General features: G+C 34.8%; 1 protein-coding gene across 2 annotated transcripts in view; it reads left to right on the forward strand.

Moving 5' to 3' along the window:
• LOC307187328 (uncharacterized protein) overlaps nucleotides 1-26228 on the forward strand; it is a 666419-nt gene that overhangs the window by 627215 nt on the left and 12976 nt on the right. The gene's annotated exons all lie outside the window — the stretch shown is intronic.

Genomic DNA, 26228 nt, shown 5'->3' on the forward strand with positions numbered 1-26228 from the left:
TGCCCACAAATAATACAGATTCTAGGTTGGTGATGGTAACCGCTCTACTTCTCCTCATTCTTGGAATCTTTCTGAATTAGCCATGATAGGCTAACTGAGAACTCCAAATTTTAGTGACTTAATATATGCTTAAAGTTTATTCTCAGGCATGCAATAGTCTAATGTAGAGCTCTGGGTTGAGTGGCTCTTCCTGCTAGCTTTCTTCCAAGGAGAAATTCCTATTCCCTTGTGGCTCTGCCCTTCTCTGAGTGCTTAGGGCCTTTCAGATTCAGCCTACAGATAAGGAGAGATGATGCAGAGAGAGAATAGTGGCTCCTTTGTCAGATTTAATAAGCCATTTCCAAAAATGGCTTACATGAGCTCTATGTTCATTACATTGCCAGGGTGGCTAGGAAATGTAGTCTATCTCTGCCTAAGAAGGAAAGATGAACAGTTTGATGAACAAATAGCAAGTCTCTGCACATCTTTCACTCTAAGGTAAAAGATTATTCCAAGTATTAATTCATCCACTAAAAAGTCCCATGAGTTCAGATCTATATTCTTATATTCCCCTCACCCCAGCCTCAGGAATCTGTGTAATCTTTACACATCTTCCTGTACAGCTATGAACATTTTAATTAAAAGTTATTTTGTTGTTATTATTGTTGTTTTGGTATGATAAAGGGTGGCCTAGCATTACAATAAAATTATTTGGAGCACCATTTGAGCTATATTTCATCACTCCCTTTTATCTAGACTCTGACTATACTAGAGCTTTCAAATAACATTTGAGGAAGAGTGAATAAAAGATATTCTATTTGTAGACTTTTTTTCCTGATGTACCTTACTTTGGTAAGAAGTAAAATTATTATATTTACATAGCCACTAATTCCATCTATGATAAGTATTTCACCTAGAGAAAAAATAAAACTTCTATAAAAGGTTTAGCTGTCCATGACTCCATAAAATCCCCCATTTTTAGTGAAAAATAGAATAAACAAGATGAAAGTATAGGCAGATTCAATGATGACAGAAATTAAAAAGTGAAAATATTTTATAGTCATTGTATCATCGATCCTACCATTTCTTCCCAGTTTAAAAACTTTTTGCTCCAATTATGTCAATCTTTTCTGATTCCACAAAGAACCACCGTTTATATATGAAACACCCAAAGGAAATCCAGTGTAGCAAAAACTGCTGTCACATATGCAGAGCAGAAAACTCAAGAAATAATTATGAGCTGACAAATGTCAACCTTTTGGGGTTAGCCTATTCAATCTTCTCAGTAATTATTTGTACTATTGGGCTCATCCAATTACTATTTGATTAGCCAATCATTGTCATTTTAAGGATGAATTTGATAAATGCTGAATGTCAAATATTCTAGCGAATTTTAATTCCTGAAAAATAAAGCCATGGCTGAACTAGATTTAGTGCCTAATACTTTAAAGTTCTAATTTTTATTTGCTTTCCACAGAGAATTCTTTCCCTTTGTCTACACAATTGCTGATTTACTGCTTCCTTTAAAAATAGGTGAACTAAAACCATAGATAAGTTTAAGATTACATTTATTGAGTTGGATATAAATACTGAATGTACCAAGAAATATCAATTTCCAAAATATCCTTTGTTTCTCTCCTCAGATTATAAGCATAATGATTATTTCTCAAATCTTTTGCAAAAACGGGTTTCTGTGACATGGTTTCAATAGTTTCATCTTGATATTTTCTTAAGAGACCATTTTAGAGTAACTGGTTTTTAAAGCAGACAAAAACAGCTGGAATAGAGGGTGGAATCTGATAAGATTTGCTTCTCCTGGTCTAAGAATCATTTTAGAATCCTTATAATAAAGTATTCTAAACATCATACTCTATTATATTCACCTTCCAAATATCACACTGGATTATACCCATCCATAATTCCCAATTAACTGTTAACAGTTTCAGAGCAGGGAGAGAATCTTAATTGTTGCATTCCCAGAACCTTGGGCAATGCCTAACACGTAGTAGACACTTGATAATTGTGTGGTGAATAAATCAATTTCTATTCTGTTTTTATAAAAAATAAAACAAAGTGGCATGACTCATAATCTGATAAATTGCATCAAATATCTCACATTCCTTTTTTTCTGGGCTACCCCCACCTCCTAACTGCCCAATTCTCAAATTCCACTGCAAAATGTCGTGACATGACTCCTCGTATAATACACATGTGGTCCATAGTAAATGCTAAATAATGTCCATTTACTGAATAAGGGAATGAGGAAATGATGATGCTCAATTAAAAAAAGCATAATAAATTATGAAAATTTGTGAATAGAGTTTAGATATTGGACTGCTCTTTTGGAAGAGACAGGATGATTGTCATATAAATGGAATTCTACATGGTTGATGAAAATGATAAAAAGATATTGGTAAAAGTATATTTAACCAATTTCTTGATGCATTGAGTTCTACTTTTGAAAATCACATAGATGATTGTTCAAATTTCAACTTTTTTGACATCATTAAGAAAAATGTGATGCCTATAACACATAACTGAGTATTTCATTATATAACATGCTGTTCACTTATTGTTTATTTATGATAAATAGTCACTGTAAAGTTATGGAAAATTATTATTCATAATAATACTACCATCATTTATTGAGTGCTTACTATATTTCATACATTTCATACACAACATTAAAACAGCCTCTTAATGCATATCAATTTCTTTCTTCTGAGAATTTGTCTCAGTTATTTGTATGATGTTTTAAGAAAATTCTGTATCCAAGACTGTAAATTTTATGAGGGCAGGAAGTAAAGACATTCTGTTTATCACTACACATCCGGCATTTGGTACAAAAGAGTCACATATATTAGTTCAAACATAGATTTTTCAATAAATAAATGAGTAAATAAATAAATTAATGCTTCATGGTAGGTATTACTGTACCCATCTTACTTATAGAAATAACTTAGGCCTAGAGGTTGTAAAAAGCTTGCCCAAGCTCAAATAAGTGTGGAGCCAGAACTTGAGGCCATATTTTTAAAAATCCAAATTCATGCCATTATATGCTATGGTCTCCAGCTCACAGTGTTTTTTCTTCTTGGCTTAGTCTGTTCAGGATGCTTAATAAACTACCATAGACTGGGTGGTTTAAGCAATAAACATTTATTTTGCAGAGTGGAGAGTGAGAAGTCCAAGATCAGTGTGCCGGCAGATTTGGTACCTGATGAGGGCCCACTTCCTGATTCATAGATGGCCATCTACTTGCTATGTCCTCACATGGCAGAAGAGGGCAAGAGAGCTCTCTAAGGTCCTTTAAAAAGGCCCTTTAGGGCTTCCCTGGTGGTGCAGTGGTTGAGAGTCCGCCTGCCGATGCAGGGGACACAGGTTCGTGCCCCGGTCCGGGAAGATCCCACATGCCGCGGAGTGGCTGGGCCCGTGAGCCATGGCCGCTGAGCCTGCGTGTCCAGAGCCTGTGCTCTGCAATGGGAGAGGCCACAGCAGTGAGAGGCCCGTGTACCACAAAAAAAAAAAAAAAAAAGGCCCTTTAGTCCCATTCATGAGGTCCCCACTTTCACTACCCAATTACTGATACTTGCCAAAAGCCCCACTTCCTATTGCCATCACACTGGGGCTTAGGATTTCAGCATATGAACTGGGGGAGAGGGGAGACACAAACATTTGGTCCGTAACACTCCTCATTTATTCTCCAAAAAAAATTATATAATGTGTGTTATTGGTTTATATTAGAGACTTAGACAAAGGTCTCTAAAGAAACAATATGGACTACTAGAAACAATTTTTGAGACATTTCTGGTGAAAAGTAGGGATTAATTCATTGTTCAGCTTTAGATTTTGTTAAGTTAAATATGATAAAATAAGGGTTACAAAGGCCAATGCAGTGCAGGAAAAAAAACATAATAAAGGAAAATAAAAGCAATAACAGAAATCTCAACCTCAATCAATTTTTTAAAAGACTTTAAGAAAGAAGAAAAATAATATATAATCTGGATATAAAAATAAATATGTATATCAACCAATAAATGTCAGTAATCATAATTTTGATTCCTCAGGTAAAAGATTTTTCAGAATTAATTAAGGAAATAAAGCTATATGTAGCAATAGATTATAAGAGAAACACCTAATGCACAAAGAAAGAAAAGGCTGATAGTAAAAGATTTGAAATGACATACCAGGCAAACACTAGCTAAAAGAATTCTGGCAAGTAATACAGTATCAGTAAAAATAGACTTTAAGACAAAAAGTTATATTAGGTTACATGCTACAAGAGGGATGAAGCTTAAAAACATTACACTAAATGGAATAAGCCAGACAGAAAGAGCAAATATTGTATGATTCTACTTGTACGAGGAATAGGTAAAATCACAGAGTAGACACACTCTTAGAAACAGAGTAGAATAGAGGTTATCAGGGGCTGGGCATATGAAGGAATCGGGAGTTATCATCTGATGGGTACACAGTTTTTGTTTGGATTGATGAAAAAATTCTGGAAATGGGTGGTTGTGATGGTAACAAAATATTGTGAAGGTACTAATCCTACTGAATTGTACACTTAAAAATGACTTAAATGTTTTTTCAAAGTAAATGCATTCAAAGATTTTTTTATAGCTCTACTAGGTATAGACAGGATCATTACCTAATACTAAATGTTCAATTCATATAGAAAGATACCACTTGGATGAACCTAATAAAATTACCTCAAAATATATAAAGAAAAAAATGAATAGACATCCAGGTAAAATTGATAAATCCATTTTCATAATGGGAATTTCAACCTACTTTTAATCATTTTGCTAGGTCAAAGCAGAAAAAAAATAATATAGACATAGAAAAGTTTTAGTAAGCTTAATGTAGTAGAAATATACATTATACTATATCCTAAATTATAGCATATACATTCTTCTCAAGCACATTTATAGTATTTACAAAATTGATTGCATTTATATTAGGCTATAAAGGCAAGCCTCAACCGTCCTAGTTTGTACTCAGGAAGAAAATAAAAAGAAGTTAAAGACATCAAAAAGGAATTAATAACACCAAAAGAATCTGAGTTGTTGAGGATAATATGAGTCTATAGAGCGAGTTAGCAGAATATTAAATTAAAATACAATAATCACTTGCATCATTATGGAATAGAAACAAAGAATAGAAAATGTGTATTTTTATAAAAGTCATTTGTAATAACAATAAAACATATAATTTATCGGGGGAATTCGAGCAAAAGACATGCAGGACTTAATAATATTTTAAAACTTTATCCAAATAATTTAACCAAGACCTAAATCAATGAAGAGATGTTTTCTATGTAGATATTGTCACTGTTGTAGAGATATCATATGTCCCCAAACTGATCTATAGCTTTAATACTATTCTAATTAAAATTCTAACAAGAGTTTTATGTAGGATTTTAAAATCAGATTCTAATATTTACATAGAGGAGAAAAGAGCCAAGATTGGTTAAGACATTCATGAGGGAGAATAATAAAGAGGGGTGATTTGTCCTACCAGATATTAAGAATTAAGATTAAAGCCATAGTAAATAAGTACTTGTGGTATTGGCACATGGATAGACAGACTGACCCATAGGACAGAATACAGGTTCAGGCATAGAAGAAACCTTGATTAATACAGGGGCGGCACCTCATATCACTGGGGAAATGAAAGACTATTCAGTAAAAGTAGCTTAAAAAAGTAAATTCATATTTAAAAATTAAATTGGTTCCTTCCTCTCACCATGTTAAAAATAGTTGCTAATGGTTTAAAGATATCTCTATGGACATAAAGCTAAAATTTTTTTGAGGAAAATGTAAGAGAGATCCCTCTGAAATTAGGATAAAGAAGACTTTCTTAAAAAAGCATTAACCACAAAAGATTGATGACTATGATTACAGTAAGTTAGCAACTTCTGTGTCTTAAAAGAAAATGAAAATAAAGTCACAAGCTCTAGGAAGATATTTTCAGTATATATAACCACCAAAAGATGATTGTCTCAAATATATTTTTAAAACTCGTAAGTCAATAATACAATTACTCTGTAGAGAATTGGGCAAAAGACATGAACAAGAGTTTCACAAAAGAAGAAACATTTCGCCAAGCAAAATTATGGAAAGAAGTTCAGTCTCATTCGTAATAAGGGAAATGAAAAGTAGGATGCAATGAGATAGCTATCACTTTACCCACTCAGTTGGCAGGAACTAAGAATTTGACGACACAATAATTGGAGAAGATATGGAAACTCAGTCATTGCTGGTGCAGTATTAATTCTTTTTTTATTTATTTGTTTGTTTGTTTGTTGCATTGGGTCTTTGTTGCTGCACGCAGGCTTTCTCTAGTTTCAGTGAGCGGGGGCTACTCTTCGCTGTGGTACATGGGCTTCTCATTGCGGTGGCTTCTCTTGTTGCGGAGCACAGGATTCTAGGCGAGTGGGCTTCAGTAGTTGCAACACGTGGGCTCAGTAGTTGTGGCTTGCGAGCTCTAGAGCACAGGCTCGTTAGTTGTAGCACACAGGCCTAGTTGCTCTGCGGCATGTGGGATCTTCCCAGACCAGGGATTGAACCCATGTCCCCTGCATTGGCAGGCAGATTCTTAACCACTGTGCCACCAGTGTTAGGAAACCATATGTTTCCTAGCAGGACTGTGTAATATACACATTCTTGCTTATGTCCTAGTTCTTAGGCTTATGGTTGTTGGGTATGTGTGTTCTTATGATTTATAACACATTTGTTATTACATTGTACATCATTTTGTAATACATATATTATGTATATTCTTTTACATGTATTAAAAGGAAAATGCAAATTTAAAAATAATTTATTATCAATATAACAAGTCATTCAAGAAATCTATAAATTGTATTTTGTTTATACTTCTAGTTCAAAGACATCTAATTAAACAGAGGTTTTTATTTATACTAATCCCACTTATAAATGAAATTTCTGAAGCACTTGAATTTCTGCATTTGTATGAAATAGTCTTCTGAAATTTCCCTATTCCCGAAATTTAGCTGTGGTTTTAGTTCTCCCAGAGAGTGACTATAATCAAGAAGAACACATTTTATAAATTTCAAAATTATTTATTGTGCTTTGCAGTTCAAAAAGGTGTTTTTAAATATTTTTGACTCTCACAGTAAGCTTGGGTGGCAGGTGGATAAGGCAGTTATTAGAGGGACTATTTAAATAAACAGAAACTAAGTTTTTAAGAAGGTAGATGCCCTACACAGGGCCACACACTGGCTAGCTGCATAGATTATACTTGACTTTTCACTTTTTTCTACTCTCTCCCTTACACCATTTTACCTCAAAAGATAATAATAAGCTTGTAAGTCTGTGAAATGTTTCACCACTTTCAAAATACCTTCTGAGTCACGTCATCTGTTTTGATTCTTGCATTCACCCTTGAGTTTCCTTAGCATATTTCTTCGTTTTCATAACATACATAAAGCATAATTTAAACCAAACAGAGTATTAGCCATGAAAATATAAGATCTTTCTGTTAAAAAATTTACTAGATAATCAAATCAAAGTAACAGTAATCTTGTTTTTGTTTCATAAACCCCACGGTTGTATCCACTGATTTGTCTGAGAAGTAACTAAAATGAATTATTTTGGAATTTTTTGTTTGTTTGTTTTTTTAAAGTAAATGCATGAATGAATGGTCATATCATCCAAACAGCTTCTGCTTTTCTGGGCGTCGTGAAGAGAGAAAGAAATGTTCTCCTCCCTCTAGAAATCTACTTATTTTACATTTAACAAAGTACAAAGAAAGTCTTTCCGGAAATATTTCTTTAATTATTAATTTAAATATAGTGATTGTTATTCAAATGAATAATGCAGTGTTATTAAACAGGATGATTTATCTTCAGTCTTATTTGTAAACATCCTGCTTAAATTTTCTCTCTCTTTCCCTAATGCCCATGTGGTCCTGCCTGCAAATGGTAGTCTGGTTATAGGCAAACTACATTTCACATTCCATCAACCCCACCTGCTCACACTTGGCAGGGTTTGGCCTGAGTTGCTGCTCATTAGAGGCTCTGGCAGAGAGAAAGAGTGGGTGGAAGAAGCAATGAAAGTAGTGCCTGAAAAGTGAAACTGAGGTTTAGGTTTTATATGGGGTTTTATTTGGTGAGTGGTTACACTGCTTTTCATTATACCAGATAACAGGTTGCTGGCAGCATATTTAAGAGATATGGAACTTTTAATGGGCTGAACATGAAATTAAAGCTTGATGAAATGAATTCTAATCGGTGCCGCATAGTCATATGTGTGCCAGGAAACGTACACGCTGGTGCTTTCATTGTAATCAGCTGTTCCCTTAAAAGCAGCAACAATCTCCACTTTGCTGCACATGGAGAATCTAGGAAACAATGCCATTAAGGGGTTATATGCCATCTTATGTTCCACTTTCTTTGTAACATTGCATCAGTTCTACAGGCATTTTCTGCCCCATTTACCAAACTGGCTCTAGTCAATGAAATTTTGCATTATAAGCCCCCAGGGAAAAAAACAATGCAAGAATTTTACTGTCCATGTTAATGTCATTTAAAACATTACTCAAACACATACTTAAGACCCACAGTTCTGATTACACAACTTTGGTTTAAAGTGGCTTCCAAACGGACTTCTTAACTGGCAACTTCTCAACACCTCACGTCTTCCCAAACTCCTCTTTTGAGGATAGGAGGGTCGAGGGAGTACAGTTTGAGATGCTGTAAACTGGGTTGTTTTCAATGTTATATCTTCATTGTCTGAAAAGGAAGAGAAAAGGATGTCCAGGCTGTTTGTTTTGCTTTGTTTTTCAAAAATTTGCGTGTTTAAATGTTGCTTCAACTGGAACTAATCCTGACCTACCTCTTGGGAGGCTAATGCCTCTGAAAAATGGTTTAACATTCTAAAAATGATGTGAGTCCAAAAGTTAAAGTTTGAAGTAGGAGTGAATAGTGAGGTAGAACAGCATTCTGTCTCTTTTTTGGAGGATTTGGATTTCACTCCACTCTTTTTGAGTAGGAGAAAACAGATCTGTCTTTTCTCTGTTTGGATAAGGAAGGGAGAGGGCTTAAAGAAGAGAAACATTTTCAATACCAGCTGTTCCCTAACTCAAGCCCTGAATAAATTTATTCCTTCTTGAGCTGGAGATACTAGAACAAAATCCTAAAGAGAATGGAAAATGGAGAGTGAATCAATGAAGCCAATTTTATTATTCTAAGTACAAATTTTTTAGAAAACACAAAGGGTAAGGGATAGGTTAACCACAGTTTAATCCAGAACCTGTGATAAGAGCATAGGTTTCTAACAAAAGCTCTGGACTATCGTGGGAGAGCTTTCAAGACTTCTCTGAGTGATAAACCCCAGTTGCTAATTCTTTTCATAAGGGTCTCCATCATATTTAAGCAATTATTACCAGGTAGGTGAATCAAATAATGCCATCTCAAGACTGAGCAACTTTTATTTTTGGATAATTGTGGCTTTAACATCTAGTCTAAATATAGTCTTAATAGCAGTGTCTTCACATCAGTACACTATCTAGACTTAATATTTAAATTCTTCGCCAAGTTTAAGATCTCATGAGAAAGATTTAACTCATAAACATATTGCTAACTAAATTTACAGAGCAAGTTTGGGATGTGTGTGCTTAAGCTCAGCAAGAATTTAACTATTTCAGTAAAGATTTGAGTAGAATACAAATGAATAAGCATGTCAAATGGGAATTTTAAAGGAATGCTTCAGTGTGACTGCATATTTTATTCATTTTGGCCACTGACAATATGTCTGCTTAAAGCTCATATGTGGGACCTCCAGGCAAGCTAGAATTCTATCTTCCTTGACCCACCCATTCTTTTATGAGAAAATATTTACTACACAATCTTTCTTTTCTCCCCCTGTCTTATCCAGATGCTCTCTTCACAGAAAATTTCCATTTCTTTTGAGGCACCAATTTTTTTTTTTTTTTTTTTTTTTTTTTTTTGCGGTACGCGGGCTTCTCACTGCTGTGGCCTCTCCCGTTGCGGAGCACAGGCTCCGGACGCGCAGGCTCAGCGGCCATGGCTCACGGGCCCAGCCGCTCCGCGGCATGTGGGATCTTCCCGGACCGGGGCACGAACCCGCGTCCCCTGCATCGGCGGGTGGACTCTCAACCACAGTGCCACCAGGGAAGCCCTTGAGGCACCAATTTTTTGGATTTGCTCAAACAAAACTTGTCATTTTCCCTACACTCTAGTATAGGTTCCATAATGTTGCCTGGATTTTTCATCCTTCCAAACAACTCTCAGCTTTGCTGTCTGCACTCAGCAGACATGGGTCCAAGCACCATTTCTATCACTTGCTAGTACATGTTCTTTTAAACTTAATATGGTGAGCATCAGTTTCCTTGTCTAGACAATGAAACAGTTTTGCATAAGAATTAGAGGCACAGTGCAAAGATAATGTTGAACTTATTGGAAGCTCTTTTTTAAAATTTATATTGGAGTATAGTTGATTTACAATGTTATGTTAGTTTCAGGGGTACAGCAAAGTGAATCAGTTACATATCATATACATATATCCACTCTTTTTAAGATCCTTTTCCCACATAGGTTATTACAGAGTACTGAGTGGAATTAATAAGGAGCTAAGGGAAGCTAGAATGAAGGTGAATGAAAAGCCATTCCTGTCCCTTCCAAATAGAGTCGGTGTGTGCTAAGCCCATGACTGTGGGAGCAGCCATGGTCTGTGAGAGCAGTGAGTCTTCTCTGAGAAAGGAGTCGTTGGCTGGGGCTTCGTTTCCCCAGTGACTAACTCATCTGGGCAAGGGAAGCGAAGCCTGAAATGTTCGGATTGCTGTGAGGGGAAGTCAGACCGACAGGCTGAGTTGCCTTTCTTGTCCTTGGCATTGTAACAGTGCACGGTCTTCTGTTGTTGCTGGAACCACTCAAGCATATAATGAATGGAGTACCAGTGATTGGAAACGGTCGGCCCTCGATGATATTTCCGCAAGTTGTTTTCCTTCTACAACTTGGTAATGGATTTTTCTAACTTTAACAGGATGGTTGAAGTGTCTCATGATTTTATATGCTGTTGCCCGCTCTGGACCCAACTCTGTCCAGTTATCATGTCATCTTTTTCAACACTGAAAATCAACCCCTCTCCAAAACCTTAGACGCTTTCCTTGGATGGTTACATGATCCTAAGCAAACAAAGAAAGTGAAGAGCCATTCTGGTTCTTCTGGAGACATTCGAACTCTTTTTTTCTTTTTTTGAATGAGTTAAGTTTCTGGATCTGTAGATTAGGTTCACTGAATTCCGCAGAGGTCAGGGCAGAGTAATGAACGTTTGACAGTCTTTAGTGCCGGAGGGAAATGGAGCTCTGTGAGGCTGACCCATTGCTGTGTGCAGAGGCCTGGCGGGCCATTTCCCTGAATGGTAAGGCAGAGGGCTGAGTTGTGAGTATCGAGTAATGAAGCACTATGAAGACAGACTAGCAAGACATACCTGGGTTACAATCCCAGCCTTCAGCTAACTAGGTGGATGAACTTAGACGAAGTTCTTAAAATCCATGAGCTTCAATTTTTACATCCTTTGTAGCACTGTGATGATTAACGTGTATTGCGTACTTCTTATATGCTGGTCACTAGTCTAAGCACTTTGTTTATTATATTATTCTATTTAATTTTCACAATAATCCTATGAGGTATAAAGCAAATATTACTCTTTGGATTGTAAAGGGAAGAAAACTAAGATAAAGAACACCTAGCTAAAGGTAGCAAAGTTAGTAATGACAAAGTTAGAATTTTAACCTAGGCAGTTGGACTCCAAAGCCTATATTTTTAACCACTGTGGTATAATTAAGTCACTTGACATATAGCCTAGCATATAATTAGTATTTAATAAATGGGAGACTCCAATATATACTTATATATTATTTTTATATTTCAATATATGTCATCTGTATTCAGGATTTGTTTTTGGAACTTTAAAGAAGAATCAGTAAACTATGCTTAAATTTTTTTTTTGTACATTTTCATCTCAATTCTGTCTAAAATTTTTTTTTAATAAGCTCTGAGAATTTGCTGAGGGAGCTTTAGAGTTGGCAGCTACACTGGTAACTGATTTAGGAAGTTCTAGTTCCCCCTTATCACTGAGTGTAAACTCAGAGGTGACAGAGACGCTCTAGAATTGGTTTCTGCATTGGATAGGGATCTCTTTCTCTTCTGTTTCTAAGGACATGATTTTTTTCCCATGGAAAGGGAAACTTAAATGAGTCGATTTTTCATTTTTACTCTGTCATCTTTAGCTTTCTATGAATTGATATGATCTTATGATTCTTTTCCCTAACTTTTTGGGTTCATATTTTTTCAGTCAATCCACTGATTACCCTTTCACCAGTTGAGTTTCTGTGCTCTAGACGCCATGAAGACACCATTCTACAGTGGCTTCACACTAGGAGGCAGAATCCCTGCTGCCCTTACTGTTGCCACAAATCAACACTATGCCTTAATGCTTTATGGAAAGGCCTTGCTCTAGTCCATCTTGAATAGAAAACCACAGAATTAACCACAAGGCCCTCTACATGCCTTCCAGAAGCCCCATCCAGCTTATTCTTCATACCCCCAAACACGAAAAAAAAAAACTAATTAAATCTTTAAATTTGTAGAATTTAAAGTATTGAATCAACCAGCCTTATTTTCAGATTTCCATTCAAGTCAATGTATTTTTTTTCTTTTGGGCACCTTAAAGTGTTCCTCAATTTTCCACATTATCTCCTAACATGAACATTTTTCTCCAGCCCCACCGACGTCCTTCCTTCCAGTTCTTACCTTGTTTACCAGCCATCGGGACTCTGCTCTTACAGCCACACGTCCTGTGTGTGTCCTCCCCACTGATGGTCCCTCATGAATCTACCTTCAAATTTATGTTATCTAAAAATATTTTTGCTGACAAACTTCACCCGATGATAATTCTTTGTATCCTAAGTATGAAATAAGTTTTCAGTAAATTATTGATTATATACAGATACACGGCTTGTGAATTCCTTGCTAAGCATATATTTAGATACATAACACACGAGGTAATGACAGCACATGAGCATTGTCTGGTGTCACGTCCTGTCATTGTTACTCAGTTTGTATCAGAACTTGATCTTTAACTTTTCCCACTTAATTCTGTCATCTGACCTCCTGTAAAGTCCCTACTCAAATGTTTCCTGAGATAATAAAAACACGTCAATAGTTCTTTATTCTTCATGTCAATTAAGTCAAATTTCTTATCCCTCATAATTGCTTAAATTTTTAAAAATTCTGATTTACTTTTGCTCTTTCTTCTACATTTAATCCTTAACTAATGTCTGTGTATATGACCTATTTCAGGATCTTATTTTTTAATAACTGTGCTTCATTCTAAGATTTTAATAGACCAGACCACTGAATTAAAAAGGGTCTTCGGGTAGGGGAAGCCCAATACCATTTTGATATTCTTGAATGAATTCACATGAGAAATCTAAATCCATGTGGTACATAAACTGAGCTTAGCAACCAAGTCTGGCATACTGACCATTTCACTAGACTTGTAAAAGCTGTTATTTTTGAATGAAGAAATGAAATTTGCATTGATTGCCTAAATAGACTGACATTCGTTTGCAAGAGCTTGATCAACTACAGCAAGCACACTAGCCAACTACCACGTTCATTGGAAAATAGCTTCAGCTTAGTGTAAAATTAACACGTTCTTTTCCTTTCTTCAGCATGGGCAGTAGGAACTTTTTGGTTTTGCTTAAGTATTATCTATTCCAGCTTATTCTTTGTTTACTTTTCTTAATGTAATAATAACACCATGGCACAAATGCATTCTTTCCATGTGAGATAATTATATGAATTAAGTTAGTCCAACACTGACACCTAGCTTGAGTTCAAAACAGTTTTTTTTTTAATGTTTTGATTATAAGCAAGTAAATGAGCATATGTCCAATTACATTTTGGGTGCAATAGCTTTAGCCACCACATTTTGGCATTTTATTTTATTAGCTAAAAGTTCACATATGGTTTCCATGTCTCCAAGCTGTCTTTAAGGATACAAGAGTTGTATAACCTAACATTGTTTTCTTTCCTTCTCGCTCCCAGCCCCCTCCCTATTTCTCACATATGCTCCCTCATAGAGGTGCCTCTCGTAATTTTAAAGATTATATGTGCAAATTTTGAAAACCTGAAAGTTTGCTGGTGCTTTGAAGAAACGATGAAAGAAATGCTTCCAACCCTAAAATTTTTACCTAAAAAAAAATCTAAAATAAATGTCAAAATGTTTACTCTAGAAACAGCAGTGTTAGTATGCAAATATAGAAGGCTTTCAATGATTTTTAGCTGCTTCCTTCTTATGGCCTGGTGCCACAGAGTTCTTGTAGCCCCTTCCCTCTTCAGAACCCTCCCCAGCAGCTTTGGAATGAAGGAAGGGGGAAGCTCAGTGAACATCTTAAAGACTGAAATGTATGAGACACAGTCGTGCTGGTGAAGGACACAGGATAAGGGAGCACAAAGAAACATATTCAGCTCCTTTTGGTTTCAACATTCTGCCCTGTATATCTGTGTTACTGATACAGTTAATGGTTTGGAAAACTGCAAGACTTGCATATTTTGGCCAAGCGTTAAAGACAACCTTTCTAAACAACTAAAACTTGGTTACTTTTTAAGGTTGTTACTCTAGAATTTCAAGAGCCTTGGGGTAAATCAAATCTATTTGTTACCTTGCCTGTATATTGAAAATGTTATATCCAATTTCCAAAAAAGTGGGAATTTTGAATATATTGTTGATTTACAAAGATTTCTGAAACTTCATATACACATAGTATTAAATCAATATTAGACACTCTTCAAGTTCAATATATATTTAATTAAAAAAGGAAAACAGTAAGACCTTGAAATAGTCAACTGTGTTAAATGTTGCACTAGTTATGCTATAGCAGTAGGTGAGATCTCTGCTTTCAAAGATTAACTTAAAAAGCTATTTGTAGGCAGTCCTTGAGAACCAGGACATGGAATATTTTGTCTCTCTTTCTCCTGAGGAGCAAATCTGATGGGTAGCTGATATGATGAAAGTGTTTGAGCTTCACAGACCAGACAGAATCTACTTATCCAGATGATTTTCTTCTTTCACCCCTACAGGCCAAAATGTCTTTTCAGGTGATAGAAGAATCTTTGTTTCTTTGTGGGGAGGAGATCACAAAAGAAAGCCAACTGCTTACCAAATGGCTTTAATCTATAAAATCATTAACAATCCAAAGGAGACATTTAGGGTTTTTTTCACTTATAATATATTGCATTTGAGCTGTGGGACGTATACCAATAGTGCTATTTAGAATTTGGGCATACCATGAATATCGAAGTGCAAGTATGTTGTCCTGACTTAGGTTCACTTTTCAAATATGTCTCTCACTTATATTAACTACCACCTTTCTATATTTTGACTCATTTTGACTCAGTTTTTGCAACTAATTGCCAATGAATTAGTTAGAGGGTTACAAATTTATAGTTGAGTCAGAAGTTTCAATTGCCTTTAAATTTGGCAGAAATGTATTCAAGACTGTTCACTTGCAGTGTCCAGACCTAACATTAATAGTATTTAACCTAAAGAATACATATCTGTTTTACAGAATTGAGGCTAGTGGCTTAACTGCTCATATCACATGATATGAAGCTTGTAGAAACTAGGATGCTCTCAGACTGTGGTTAAGACATAATATACGCTATTGTTCCTTATTACAGATCTCCTGTTACTGTATTATTTCTAAGTGGGCCAATCTTTATATTATTATCCCATTTAGAGAGAATGCACAGAGTCCCATATGAATGTTCTCAGGAATAGTAATTATTTTAATGATAATAGAAATAGTAGGTACCATTTATGAAACATCTACTCTGTGCCTGGTACTATGTTCAATGCATCATATACATTATCTAGTTTAATGCTCCAACAATAACCTTATCCCCATGTCGTACACCAGAAAAGGAAGCTTAAAGAAATTACAAGTAACTTGCTCTAAGTCATACTACCCATAAGTGACAAAACTGAAGTTTAGCCCACAAACTTCTCCAAGAAACGGTTAATGAATTTTTTAAATGGTGCAAATTGTATGGTAGAAATTACCCTTTTAATATAGAGCATTTGATTAAGAAAATTATGTGAATTAGAAATTTTGAAGAATTTCACTACAAAGCATTTTAAAAGGAAGTATAATTTTTAATTAATATTTTTGTAATAGACAATGTATGCACTAGGTGTAAAATTCAAGTTAGAAAAGATTATACAGTGAAAAGGATATCTTTACTCTTACTTATGATCCTCAGTTTATACAATATTTGCTAAAATACAATATTTCTAAGATACTTTGCCGTTTGAACAGCTATTCAATACAGTTCTGGCCAATGAGAGGAAAACAGAAATTGATAGTTGGGGCTTTGGGGAATGTTCTTTGGAAGGCTGCAGAGTGTACAGTGTCACTTCTCTCTGCCTGAAATATCAGTAAGAAGATGCTAGAAAGGGAACAACCATCTTGTAATAAGTAGATGGTATGCCACATGGTGAGAATTAGTGAGAGAAAGAAAGAAGCAGCCTGGATCTTTGCTGGTATAATGGTGTCACTGTGGTAGCACCAGACTGCTTTTCTTTATTAGAAAAATAAAATTCCTAATTTATGCTTCACCTTTTTAACAACAGTGTAATATTCTACTTTGTGGATGTAGTATAATTTATTTCTCATCTCCCATTAAATTCCGTTTAGATTGTTTTAATGCTCCCGTTAAAGACAATTCTGCAACAAATATCCAGGTTCATGTCATTCTGTGCATAAGCATGCATATTTGTGCAATGAATTCCTCGAAGCAGAGTTGCTTGGTCAAAGGGCACACACATTTAGAAACTTTAGGTGTCGTCAAATTGCTCGTCACAGAAATCGTTGCAGTTTATTGACATCAATTTACGAAAAAGCAGGTTTCTCCACATTCTTATTAACAAAACGTAAAATTTTAGATTTTGTGTTCCAAACTGAAAAGCAAAAGGCAGATCCATATGTAGTTTTAACTTAACTTTCTGTCATTATAAATAAGCATGAAAATATTTTTTATTTGCTATATGGCCATTTATTTTCCTTTTTCCACGGACTTTGACATTCCTCGTTCAAATTTCCTTGTGTTCACTTTTACCTAACTATTCAAAGGAACTTTTCAAATATTAGGAAAATGATTGCTTTATTCTTATATAATTTATACACTTCTAGCTTTTAATTTGTATTTATTGTTTTATGTTTTTTAATCCATGAAGATCCTTTTACATTTAGTTGAATTTATTCATGCAGTTGAATTCAATTTATGCAATCAAAAAGGCCTTCTCCACTCATTATAAAAACATTCTCCTGTGGATTTGAATATTCAATCCTTTTTGGAATTCATTTTGAGGTAGCATGTGAGGTAGGGATTCAATACCAGTTTCTTCCAGATGTTTACTCAGTTGTTCCAGCATAGTTACTGAATAAACACTTTCCCCTTACTAATTTGTAATGCCACTTTTATCATATACTAGATGCCTATCCATATCTGAGTCTATTTATGGCCATTTTGATCTATTCCATTAATCAATCTGTCTGGTCCTGTGCCAGCATCACACTGTTTTAATTATTGTAGCATTAGAAGATGGTTCTACATTGGGCTTAGTCCCTCATTATTTTCATTTTTCAACATTATGCTTGCTCTTCTTGCTTGTTTAGTTTTCCACATGAACTTTAAAAACAGTATGTCTGCTTCTGAAAAAGGTTCTTATAAATTGAACATTAAATATATAGATTAATTAAGGAAAAATCTTTGAGATGTTGTGTCTTCATATCCAAAAGCATTATTTATTTATTTTCACATTTCATTTATTTTAATCTTATTTTATTTCCTCAGTAGCATCTTATGATTTTCTTCTTAAAGATCTTATGCATTTTCTGTTAATTTATTCTTCTATCTTTCACTTTTTGTTGCTATTATTATTGTAAAAGCGGTGTCCATCTTATCTCTTAACTTGCCATTGTATTATACATGGTTTCAGAATTTTAACATTTCCCCAACAAACTTATCAAATGCATTTCTTGCTTGTGAAGTTTTTTAATTGATTTTCTTGAATTTTCTAGGTAAATAATGTATCATTAGCAAATACTGGTAATTTTCTTCCTTTCCAGTTTTTAGGCTTATTATTGCTTCCTTTTCTCCAATTACAAAGGCTAGAGTAGAAGTTCAAATTCAAATTAGGGCTCTATTTTAACTACAAAAATATTAATAGGCTCTCCCAACTTGGCTCCCTACCCCATCCCCAATGCTATTAAATTTACCCTGTTACAGCCTTCTCTTGGAAGAGCTTAACAATCCATAGAAAATGTATGTTAGCTACAATTATTTTTTGGTGGAAAACAAGGTAGTGGAGAAAGGTAAAAATGGCGATATACTTAAAAACTATATTGAGAGCCAATGGAATTTCTAAATAATGAAAATATTTACAAGCCTTAGGTAACAATTCCACCTTCTTAAATAGTATTTGCAGCAATAAAATTCAATATAAAGAACATTTCCTTGGAGTTTAGTTTAAAGATATGTTTGGAAAATTCTTCACTTTAATCAAAGTAGATGTTCACATATATGATAGAGCTTTATAAATATGATCAATATTTTTTACTGGAATCAAATTTCAGTTATTTAATATGGAATGCTTTACATCTAAGTAAGTGAAAACTTTAAGATGACTAGATAACTTTTTAAAATTAGTGAACTTTGGATCAAATTATCAACTATTTAAGCCTTCTTCATTATCTGTTATATCTCACATTTGATGTTCATGAGAAACAAAAAAGTGGCTAAGAGGAACCATCGTGTAAGAAAAATGAAATCTGTAAAATAATGAATTAAATAAGATCAAAGATGATAAAGTGAGTTTACTAAGATGAATAGTTTACCTGTTGCAAATGTTGATCTCAAAACTAATTTCACAGCAAATTCTTTCCTTAAAAAAAAAAGAAAGAAACATGTCATGGCCAATAACTGCTGAAAAACTGTGGAGACTGGCACTTCCAAATGCTTGGCAGATTATTAAGCCAATTTTTATTGAGTCCATTCTAGCTGTTGGAGGGTCTGTGATTCCCAACTGTTTCACATCAGAGAATGAAAACAAGTAGGGCCCAGCCAAGACCACATTGGTGACTGCCAGCCCCTTTGTATGCCAAACATGAAAGCAACAAGTCCAGATGCTTTGATCCTTGCATTTTTGGATCTAGCCCAAAGTTATAGAAAAAAAGCACAACTCATGTTAGGACAACATACATTATAACTAGAAATCAATCAATAGCACTGTGACCTTCAAACTCAGTAAATGTTTGGAGTTAGTTTCAGAGCATGTAATCTAAATTGGGGACTGGAAGTTGGAACTGGTCCTAAACTAACAGAAAAAAAGGTATATTTTTAAAATACAGAGATTAAAGGAAGCAACAGATGAAGTTTTAATTTATATGTGTGTGTGTGCATGTGTATATATATGTGTATATTCATGAGGAATGTATTCTAATTTAAGAGACTCGGAATGGTAAGAAAAGAAAGCCACGACCACAATGAAAACCTCTTTCCCTGCATATAATTAAAAGAGAAACCAAACTGTGGCAGGAAAATATATTGGAAGGAAATTATGAGCTTTCTCCCAGTTTAGGGTAAGAGAATAATGAGATAATTTAAGAGGTGAGTCACTTGGTTGCTAGGACACCGTCCTGACCTGCAGCAGCACTCTGGCCTGCCAACTTAGGAAACAATGGCTCTGGTCTGGGCAGGACTGTGGCCCTGAATTCCCCAACACAGGTATATTGAAGAAATGGCAATGCAGAGCTGAGCTGAAGAATTGATGGCCAATCTGGACTTGGGCACAAGTAGAACGGCAGCCTCAACCCTAGTGTTTTAATCACTGCCTGTGGCCAGGGTAGTTACTTGAAAAAAAATCTTCTGGGACAGAAGAAATAACAGTTAAAAGCAGCTTAGTTTAGGGGGGCAGGATCTGGCAGCAAGAAGTAATTAAAAGTAATCTTGCATCCTTTATTTTATTTTGTTTTTTAACTTCACAGTAATGATTTGACTGTATTCTCACACAATTTCTGTCTAGACTACATTGTGTTAAAAACTTCACCATTTTGTATTATAAAGCTTTCGAATCGTTCCTGGCACCAAACAGACTGTTCTAGCACAAAAGCTAATATATTGTAACGCTGATAACGTTCAAGAACCTATCATTACGATTTCTCTCTTTTCTCTTTTTTTTTAAGTACACTTTTTTTCTCAGTCGGAAAAGTAAATTAGTGGTGGTGATAATACTTTGCAATCTCTACTGACATGTCAGAAAGGCAATGTACAGATAGTCTTAACATTTTCAAAACCTTCCAGGAACTGGAGAAACCAGTTCCTGGAAGATCTGGTCTCAGCCTGCAAAAATAACTTTTTTTTTTCCTGTAATATGAACTTACTCAAAATGCCTCACAGCATCTCCAAGAGATCTGGGTCAGGAAAGATGATGATGCTATCAATTTGACTGTGTTATCCACATATTTTCTGGATGTCCACACATATGCCCATGCACACGGCAGGGCCTATTAGTGGAAAGTATAAGATAAAAGTAAATTAAGGCACAAGATCAGAAGGTGGCTTGTTTGTAAATGAGCCCGTTTACCCAAGTCTGGGAGCAGCCTGATCTGTAACTTAGAAATAATCCATCTTTTGCATTTAATGCTCATATCTTTATACATGTATTCTATTCTCTTAGTGGAATTCTTCTTTTACTTGAAACAAATATTATGTCTAAATAGATATATAAATAGTGAGTTGAAAAAAGTATATATCTATTCATTTATCTATTCATTCTTTGTTGAGCCTTTATAACTTATGAAAGACTTTGTTGGAGGCTGAAAGGAATTTTTAAAAGTGGAAAACAGTATGCTACAGTAGAGGGGTTACAGATTTGGAATAACAATGTTTAATTCAATCCTGGATTCTTCATTTAGCAAGGATAGAACCTTGAAGAAATCACTTATTCTCTCTGCATTTCAGTTTCATCATTTCAAAAATTGAAATAAGGTCACTACCAGGCTCTACTCTGATCTTTGAGGATTAAGGAAGGAAATATTAAATAGATGACAATCCTTTGTAAACTATAAATGTGGGGTCAGCATAGGTATTATGGAGAGGACTTTTTCCTGTTCCAAAGGAGCTTTCCATCCATTTCTGGAGGCAAAGTACCTTATATCAGATGGTTTTGGTACCTATAAAGTAAATCCTTGGTTAATCGTGGATGGAAAAAAAAAAGTAACTGCTTTAATTATTAAATCTACAAAAGACATCAAGAGGACTAGGTTGGTGAGTGGAGGCTTCAAGATTTGAGAGGACCCCAAAAGATGGGTACAATTGCACTAGCCAAGAAAAAGAGAAAACACATGTAGTTGGGGAATTCTGTGAACCACAATACGAAAGTACAAATATACAACAGATATCCACTTAGTTGATCATCTATCCACTCAAAAGTATTTGTTTATGTGAAGAGGACAATTCGGCTGAAATTCTTTTGGAGAAGATGGGAGACAAAATGTAAAGCTTTCACTTCTTTCTGATATGCTATAAATAATTGTAAAACCTGGGGCAACTGTGTCATATTAGAGATAGAACAAGTAAAAGATGTATATCCCAAAGGAGAAAATATGAGAGAGGCTAACAAGAAATCTCTGTTCCAATTTCTCTAGCCCTAGCATGCCAAGTGGGGAAGTGACACTCAGGCCAAAATATAGTGATGTATTTTTGGAACAACTGTTGGCTTAGTCCAGGGTTTGGAATAATGATGGAGGGGTATTTTGGATGGTGTATCTGGTCTACTTTCTGTTGGCACCTCTGATGTTATTCCGAAGCTAGGTGAGCCACTCTGTCTTGTCAGAATGCAGGCAACTCTGGATGTCAGGCAGATGGCCAGGAACACCAAGAAAGGCCTGAAAGAGGGTCAGAGGTGGAGGAGGGAAAAAAAGGAGAGCTCAGTCAGTCCCATTCCCAGCTGGAGTACATACAAGAAGTGCTGGCAGTGTATGCCTTAGATCTGCAGTCCAACAAAGAGTCTGAATATAGGACAGTGGGTTACATCCAGTGACTGGGTTGGCCATGAACTTCCCAGACCGTTTAACTGAGGCGACAAGAAGGGACAGACACGAGAAAGATACATGACATAAAAAAATCAGAAAAACAGAAATGCAGCCACAGGATGAAACCTATCACGAGATCCATAATGATCTGTTTTTCCACCTCTGCCTTGGTATCACCTCTTATTTTTCCTTTTTCTCTTTCTCTGCCTCCAATTTCTCTGGCAAAACTCTCTGTCTCTCCCTCACCCCTGTGCTTTTCTTTCCTGATTTCTGTTTTAACAACTAATTCTATGAACACATTTTCAAGTTCAGGATTACACATCAGGATTTTTTGCAAACTGTTTTTAGAGAATTTTTTTCCAACAAACAAGCAGTGAGTGTTTAAGAGTTAATATCAGGCATTTTCATCTTCATCTTCATCTTCTAGCTTATTGCAAATGAACTCTCCCACCAAAAATAAGAAAAAATGGACAACACACAGACACACGTATACACATAATTACATCTCTTTATCTCTCTTTACCTCTGAATAGATAGACAATATTTATCCTTAGGAATTGGGAGCTTTTAAGGCAGTGAGGATAACAAAAGTCAAAATTTCCAAGATAAAAGAAATATAGAGAGGTGGAAAGCTGAGCCCAATGTCCTGGACAATTTTTTTCCCCACTATATACTGATGCACAAGCAGAAGCTAAGAGGCTGAGAGGGAGAACAGATCTTCTGGAAGAGCTGGGTAGCAAAAATTGAAGTTTAGGCCTCACCAACAAGGAGTCCTCCAAAAGACCCCAGGCTTTCAGCTGGGACACCCCAAAGGGCCACACTTTTGGTGTAGGGCTAAATTGGAGTTAGACTGAACTTAGCAAAAACTAAAGTTCATTTGATAGTTTAAAAGTATCTGTCCCTACCTTAACTGCCTACGAAATTAACAACCTAAACCAAACCAAAGACAGGAAAGAGAAAAAACTCCAGAGAAATCCAGATCCAGTAGTTATCAGGCACAGACTCATAAAATAACCATAATTAATATATTTAAGAAGATAAATAATAAGAGGATTTCAGCATAGAATTGAAATAAAAAATAAATTATAGAAATGAAAAGTATAGTATTTGAAATTAGGAACACAATAGATGAGGTTAGTATCAACCTAGACATAGCTGAGGAGGGGATTATTGAACTGGAAGACAGATCAGAAAAAAAAAAATTATATCTAGACTGAAGCATGGAGAGAAAAAAGGATGGAAAAAAAAAACCCAAAACCAAAAAATAACATATAAAATATGGGGCAGGGGGTGGGGAGCTGGGGAAGTTCTAGAAAGAAAGAAAAGAGAATTTTCTAAATCTGAACAAAAATGTCATTAGACAGAGTTAAAAGTATTGTGAACTCCAGATGGAATAATACAGAGAAAACACCACTTAGGCCATTCACAGTGAAACTTCAAACCAAAATAAAGAGAATATCTTTTTTTTTAACAACTTTATTGGAGTATAATTGTAAATAGTATGTTAGTTTCTGCTTTATAACAAAGTGAATCAGCTATATGTATACATATATCCCCTCCCTCTTGCGTCTCCTTCCCACCCTCCCTATCCCACCCCCCTAAGTGGTCACAAAGCACAGAGCTGATCTCCCTGTAAGAGAATATCTTAATAGTGTAAAGAAAATAGACATATTTCCTACAAGCTAGCAATAAGACTGACAGCCAATGATGAAGGTCAGAAACCAAAGTAGTGACCTTTTAAAAGTGCTAAAAATAATAACTGACAACTGAGAATTCTATAACTTGTAAAAACATTGTCAAAGATGCAAAATAATGGCATTTTATGACAACCAAAACCTAAGATAATGTATCATCAACAGATACACACCGATGGAAATATTAGAGGGAGTTCCTTTGGCAGAGAGAAAAGGATCCCAAAGGAAAGCATGGAAATGTGGGAAGGAATAATGAATGCGCCACGGAAAGAGTAAATATGAGGATAAATCTAAATAAATATTGACTGATTAAAACAATAAAGATAATGCCTTATCGAATTGAAAACATGTAGAATTAAAATATGTGGCAACACTAAGAATACATAAAAGGCATGAGGGTGATAAATGAAGTAAAAGTATTCTAAGGTCCTTGCATTGTTTAAGAAATGTGAAAACTAATTAATATTAAGTTATAAAAATCAAGAATAATTTTTAATAGGGTAACCGACAAAAGAATAGAAAAGAAGAGAAAATCCATAATTAACAAGCTAATAAAAGAGAAATTAAGGCAAGGAAAAATGGGAAAGGAATGTAGAAATGCTGAAACAAATAGAAAACAATACTTAGATGGTAAATTTAAAACCTAATATGTAAGAAATAACTTTAAAGTTCGGTGGAGTAAATGCTCTAATAAAATACAAATATTATCAAGTTGTATTTCTAAGAAAAGTAACAACAAAATCATATGATATTTACTCTTTAAATATAAAAATGTTTAAAAGTTAAATGATGGGAAAATTATATCTTACAAACCCAAAACCAAGGAAATCTGGTATAGCTATACTAATATCAAACAAAGTAGACTTTAAAATAGGAATCATTACTAGATCTAAAATAAGAATTTCTTAATGTTCCAAATTCTAAATTTCTCTCTACTTAGTTAAAGCAAAACTGATAGAACTAGAAGGAAATATTAAAAAATATACAATCGCTTTCATATACTTCACTCAGAAACTGATAAAAACAAATAAACAAACATTAGTAAGGATACCCAAAAATTGACATGATTAACAAATTTAACTTAAATGACATCTATAAAACTACACACTCAACACCAGCAGAATGCATATTCTTTACAAATGCCCTTGAAGCATTGACCAAAATTGGACATATGCTGAACCATAAAACAAGTATTAGCCAATTTGAAAGACTGAAATTATTTAAAATATGTTATCTGATCACAGTAGTATGAAGCTACAAATCAATCATTAAAAACATTTTCAAGTCCCCACATATTTGAAAATTAGTAACACACTTCTACATAAACTGTGATCAAAGAAATCATAATGAAAATTGGGAAAAAAATTAACTGAATGTTAATAAACATATAACTATCAATACTTGTGAAATACATCAGCTAAAGTTATGCTTAGAAAGAAATATATACCCTCAAATGTGTATACTAGAAAAAAGAAATGTTGAAAAATTAACTCTCTAAAGTAGAAAAGAAATCATAATGTGACAGCAGGAATCAATGAAATAGAAAACAAACATGCAATGGAGAAATTCAATAAAAGCAAATTTTAATTATTTTTTAAATACTAATAGGATTAACAATAAAGCAACACTGAGAGGGAGAGAGGGAGAGAGAGAGAGAGGGAGGCATTAATTACCAATATCAGAAATTCAAATGGTAAAGCCTACAATTTACAATTAAAAAGAAAATAAAAAGATATTATGAACAATTTTATGCTAATAAATGGGCACATGTCTAGAAAATACTTTGCATGATAGTGTGCTAAGCTAATTATTAGCTTGATATTAAACTATCTTAAAGAATAGGTTTTAGATTCATACTCTGTATGGGTCTAAAATGATCTCTCTTAGGACTATTCAGAATACCATTCTAGTCATTTTCTGCCCCTCATTTTGACAACTACAGGGCATTAGGAAATCCTTTAAGAGCTGTAGTACAGAATTAGCCCTTGTGGTTTTACTTACAAAATTACATATGGAGATGTTTTAGACAGTGACAACACAGAGGTTCGATGACATGGTGAAGGAGAGAATAAAAGCAGGGAGTTGAGAGTACTACATTATCCCAACCCTTCAAAGAGTTGCTTGGTATACATGCCAGGTCTTTGCCGAGGTCCAACAGGCCAAAGTGCCACAAATTTACTGGTGACGTGTCTGAATGTGTTTTCAAAGAAAAATGAACATTTGATACAAAAGGTATTCTTCCCATCTCCCTGCAGTCTCTTTCTGAATCTTTTTCGGTTTCTCTATTTCTTCCCTCTCTGTGTATGAAAGACTTTCCCAAGTTCCATCTTCAGCCTGGTCTTCTTGCATTAAACACAGTCCCAGTTGACCATTCTTTATGGATCACTCCCCAAAACCTCTAAGTGT

Source organism: Stenella coeruleoalba (genome assembly GCF_951394435.1).
Source record: "Stenella coeruleoalba genome assembly, chromosome: 5".
NCBI classification, from domain to species: domain Eukaryota; kingdom Metazoa; phylum Chordata; class Mammalia; order Artiodactyla; family Delphinidae; genus Stenella; species Stenella coeruleoalba.